We start from the raw sequence: 5,817 nt of genomic DNA, 5'->3' as shown, positions 1-5,817 counted from the left end.
TCCACAGAGTCAGTATTTCATTTCTTAATGTTTTTTTTTGTTTTGTTTAATGGAAACTAAAAATATCAGCCATTATGAATTTTTTACCAAAGACTCAAAGATCATTCTAGATGCAATCTCAACCAAAGATGGAATCACATTTACCGTTTTGTTTGTCTTCATCTCTCCACTCTGCTCATGTGAATGTAAAGTATTTGACTGGTCGAGGTGTGTGTGTGTGTGGGGGGGGGGGTAATGTGTGTATCAGTGTAAGAGAGAGAGAGAGAGAGAGAGAGAGAAATAGTAAGAATGTGTGTGTGTGTGTGTGTGTGTGCTAAAATATATCATTCTGAGAGTGAATTGAGGTAGTTTTTTTTTTTTTTTGTACTGTGTAATTGTTGCTTTGTTGTTTTATTTTGAATCATGTCTTCTGAATTCTAAATCCTTTTCATCTTCAACCATTGATTTTTGACCTTATTATTATTAAGAAACCATTATACTATTATTTAACCATTTTCTACTACAGATCATCTACACATCTAATTTTTTTTTTTTTAACTTGCCATTAAAATTTCATGTAATGATTTTACAATGTACAATTATATACATCCAGTTGCAACAGATCTTGCTACATACACATAACACATACAATTGAAAAATTTTAATACAAACAGTCTTTCAAATTTATTCTATGAAACTTTCAAATTTAATTCAGCAGTAAATCACAGAGTTACCACTTTAGAATTAATTGAACTGTGGTCTTAATTAAATTCTGTTTATCATTAACTATAAATAAATGGCTTTTATTTAAAAAGTCTTGCATTCTTAATTTCAAATTCTTCAGAATTAGTAAAGCAGTTTAAGGGAAGATTAATCGTGTGTAGAGTTTAAATATTCCATTGTTTCTTCTGTTTAGTGCCATTTTAAAAAAAAATAATTTCTATTGACCAAAACTAACTCAAAATTGTTCAGAAGTTGTTTCCCAATCAATCAAGGTATTTTGGCATCTGGAATAGTAACAGAGTATTTACTAATTAAGACTACATTTTTTAAAGATATTAAACCAACTAATTAAATGTAATTTCAACAGTTATTTATATATATATACATTGTCTTTGGAAAACAATTCATTCTTGATATGTTTGATTTCTAGAAATGAATTATTTGCTCCATTTATCCTCACCCAATGTTTTTTCTAATTAATTTGATAGTTAAAGGAACAAACTTGCTAGTTATTGAGATTCCAATACCTTTCTTTAAGTCTTTAAATGTGGGCTGAAGCCACAGTAAAGATTATAGGCGGAATTACTTATTTCTATCTCTCTCTCTCTCTCTTGCACACACACACACAAGTACATATATATATATATATATATGGAGAAAAAAGTCAAGGTAGAAAATGCTAAAATAATTTTATAAAAAACATTTCAGTACCAGTTTCAGTCATTGAGACTTTTTCAACTATAAGTATGGAAAACATTTAAATTTTGGAAAAAAAAGTTTTTTAAAAGAATATTTGCATAGTGTTCAAATACAAGTGGCATTTTCCTTGTTTCTGCCTGTTTCTCTCTCTCTTGTTTACACGAGAGAAACAAGGAAAATGCCACTTGTATTCGAACACTATGCAAATATTCTTTTAAAAAACTTTTCTTTTAATTTTTCCAAAATTTAATTGTTTTCCATACTTTCAGTTGAAAAAGTCTCAATGACTGAAACCGGTACTGAAATGTTTTTTATAAAATTATTTTAGCATTTTCTATCTTTACTTTTTTTCCATATATATCAACTCGTGTGTTCCTTTTCAACCTTCTACATACATACACACACACACACACACACACATATATATATATATATATATATATATATATATATCAAATGAATGACAAAAGAATAGAAGTGACATAATCACATCCATTGGCTTAGTGATTTCTACTATAAGAATCTCTGATGAAGCCATGTCACATTGTTACCCAGTTCTCCTTTGGATGCACAGTTCCTTATAGCAAAAACAGCTGTAAGCCAATGAATGTGATTATATAATTCCTGTTCTACTGTGAATCATTTATTAAATTTTGTATTATGGTAAGTCTGTACTTACCTTCTAGTTCTTATATGAGTTCAGAGGTGAGGATATCAGTGAATCCATCCCACCTCATCACTGGATCTTAGTTCTAACAACCGGTTATTGATCCTGCTGTTCAACTGAACTAGCTTTCATGTTTTTCCTGGTGAAGTAATGCTACGCTACTTCAGTGTAGCATTTCTGTAGATGATCCATCAGTGGGGTCACACTGAATTAGTTTCAACTTGGCTGTCTTTAGATATTGTAGAATACCAGGTAGTGGTATGGACGATAAAAATATAGCTTTTCAAGTAGATTCACTGTGTTTTCAAACTATCAGATTTCTTCTTTGCTTCTTCCTGTAAGGAAAAAAAATCATAAAACGATCCCTACCCCTTCTCGTAAAACCCTCGTAATCTCTGATTTTATTCCAGGTTTACATAGAAACATTTTTATTCCTTTTCTTTTTCTTAAAAAAAAACAGTCATATATTTATATTTTAAATTTGTTCCTCCTCTTCTTTTTCTTGAAAATTAAACATATCTTGTTCGTTATTTTTTATGATTCCTATTTAATAATTACCGTAGTGGATGTGTACCAATTAGCCCCTCCTCTTGTGTTATACAAAACAGGAACTCTGTTGGGTTGTCAGAATAATTATCTTAACACACACACACACCACACACACACACTGTTTGCTGTTACCTGGACTTATTAACAAACCTGATCTCACTATATCCAATGCAAATATGAACACTTCCTACTGACATTTGTAATCTGAGTGAAAATGTTCAACAAATAAAAATTGACAAAGATTTTAAGTCATCAGGATATTCTTCACCATTTAGTTGTCCGTCTGTCTATGGATGAAAGTCCTTCAGAATATTACTGACAATTTGTTTCCCATGGAAACACATGTACACTCGTAAATTATATAATTAAAATAGACTTACATGTCTACATAGAATTACAGACATGTGCAAATTATACATACATATATATGTCCACACACAAACACATACAAATATATATATATACTTAATAATTAAAAAACCAACACTAGTGAACACTATGATGAATATTTTAAGACATTATTGATGTATCAGAATTAATTTAGGATTAAGAACTTAAACACCATCACAGCTTTTTTTTCTTTCTTCTTCTTCTATTCAAATAAACTTCAATCCATAAAAATACTCCAATATGATCAAATGTTTTGTTATTGTGGGGACTTTTTTTTCTCCCCCTAAATGAACTTTGATATATTCATATATTGTAAATGTTTCTATCAATTTAATATGCCTTTGGCAGATTTAGACACAATCTAAATAGATTTTGCTTTTCGCCTTTGTAAATGGCAGTACTAGACAACAAGCTAAAAGATTTGTTTACTGCCCTAGTTAAATCCTAGAATATTCTATCATTGTATCCAAATTAGAGTATAGTCTACGTTTCTGAAGACTCACTACCTCCTTTACTTGTGACTAAAATACTAAACATTTGTCAGTGACTGAAGGGACTGGTTTCAAACCAGTTCATAATTCATAATACACCAGTGACTATGGGCCTTAGATTGCTGGTAAATTTTTTTTTTTTTTGGGGTTTTATGATGCCAGCATTGATGTCTGTAATGTTAATAGTTTTACATATTACATATTAAAATACATTTCAATTAATCCAAGTCTTAAATATTCTCTTTTTAACAAAAAAAAAACAAAACAATTTCTTTAACTTTTTCACATTTTATACATACATGTCTGTCCCCCCCCCACTTTACTAAGACACCACCTATCACCCACCCCTCAGTAAAATGTCTTCAGTTGTATATTTTAAGTTCTCCTTTTGTATGTTTCAGTGATTCAATGTAAATCATTATTCTCTCCCCACCCCCATCTAACCTCTACACAAAAACCAACTAAACAAAAACATTTTAAGAACAAATAAAAAACAGTTTACTCTTTTCTCTGGTAGTTCTGTTGTCTGTTATGTACATCATCATCATCATCGTTTAACATCTGCTTTCCGTGCTAGCATGGGTTGGACAATTTTGATTGTGGGCTGGCAAACAAGATAGCTGCACCAGGCTCCAGTCTTGATCTGGCACAGTTTCTACAGCTGGATGCCCTTCCTAACACCAACCACTCCGAGAGTGTAGTGGGTGCTTTTACATGCCCAGTCAGGCGGTACTGGCAACGACCTCGCTCGAATCTTTTACACATGCCACCGGCACAGGTGCCAGTAAGGCGATGCTGGTAACGATCATGCTTGAATGGTGTCTTTTATGTACCACTGGCACGGAGGCCAGTTAGCCTCTCTGGCAACGATCATGCTCAGATGGTGCTCTTAATACCCTACTAGCATGGGACTCGAGTGCCAGTAAGACGATGCTGGTAACGATCGCGCTCAAATGGTGCCTTTTATGTGCCACTGGCATGGAAGTCGGTTAGCCGCTCTGTCAACGATCACACTTGTATGGTGCTCTTTGCACCCTGCTAGCACGGACGCCAGTCATCGAATTTGATTTGATTTTGATTTCATATATACATTATATATAAAGGTGAGTATATGTAATATTCTTTTCTTTCAGTCATCAAACTATGGCCATGCTGGGGCACCACCTTGAAGAATTTTAGTCAAATGGATCAACCCCAGCACTTATTTTTTTGTTAAGCCTAACTCTTATTCTATCAGTTTTTTTTGCCACACCACTAAGTTACGGGAACATAAACACACCAACACTGGTGATCGAGTGGTGGTGGAGTGGGAACAAACACAGGCACATAGATATATATATGATGGACTTCTTTCAGTTTCCATCTACCACATCTACTCGCAAGCCTTTGGTCAGCTTGAGGCTATAGAAGACATGTATCCAAAGTGCCACACTGTGGGATTGAACCTGGAGCCATGTAGTTGGGAAGCAAACTTCGAACCACACAGCCATAACTGTATCATCGATTGACATTCATTTTTCCATGCTAGCATAACTTGGACAGTTTGACTGGAGCTGGCAAGCCAGAGAATATCTCTAATATCATCTTTGTCGTAAGACAGCAAGCTGGCAGAATCGTTAGCATGCTGGACGAAATGCTTAACGGTATTTCGTCTACCATTACGTTCTGAGTTCAAATTCCGCCGAGGTCAACTTTGCCTTTCATCCTTTCGGGGTCGATTAAATAAGAACCAGTTACGCACTAGGGTCGATGTAATCGACTTAATCCGTTTGTCTGTCCTTGTTTGTCCCCTCTGTGTGTAGCCCCTTGTGGGCAGTAAAGAAATAGGTATTTCATCTGCCGTTACGTTCTGAGTTCAAATTCCGCCGAGGTCGACTTTGCCTTTCATCCTTTCAGGGTCGATAAATTAAGTACCAGTTACAGACTGGAGTCGATATAATCGACTTAATCCGTTTGTCTGTCCTCTCTGTGTTTAGCCCCTTGTGGGTAGCAAATAAATAGGTATCTCATCTGTCTTTACATTCTGCTTTTCGTCCTTTTGGGGTCGATAAGTACCAGTTGCGTACTGGAGTCAATCTAATTAACTGGCCCTTTCCCCAAAAAATCCGGGCCTTGTGCCTAGAGTAGAAAAGAATATTTTGGTCACGATTTCTAAAACTGGTGTTGATGATTAAAAAATAACTAAATATTATGAGAAAAATACCCAGACTACATACAAATATATACACATATCCTATCTCTAACTGGTTTTCAGTCATTATTCTCTGGCCATGCTGGGGCACTGCCTCGAAAGGGTTTAGTTAAACAAATCAACCCTGA

At 34.3% G+C, this 5,817-nt stretch overlaps 1 long non-coding RNA gene across 1 annotated transcript; it reads right to left on the bottom strand.

Moving 5' to 3' along the window:
• LOC118765836 lies at window positions 1-4,156 on the bottom strand. Its single transcript, XR_005001731.1, has 2 exons — window positions 2,081-4,156; window positions 1-986 (listed from the first exon to the last, which is right to left on the bottom strand). It is a non-coding gene; the product is annotated as an uncharacterized LOC118765836 (long non-coding RNA).
• Between the last annotated feature and the right edge of the window lie 1,661 nt (window positions 4,157-5,817).

The sequence above is a fragment of the Octopus sinensis genome, linkage group LG13 (assembly GCF_006345805.1).
Source record: "Octopus sinensis linkage group LG13, ASM634580v1, whole genome shotgun sequence".
In the NCBI taxonomy this organism is placed as follows: Eukaryota; Metazoa; Mollusca; class Cephalopoda; order Octopoda; family Octopodidae; genus Octopus; species Octopus sinensis.
Note: the sequence above shows the minus strand (reverse complement) of the source record. Positions and strands in the feature narration are given on the sequence as shown.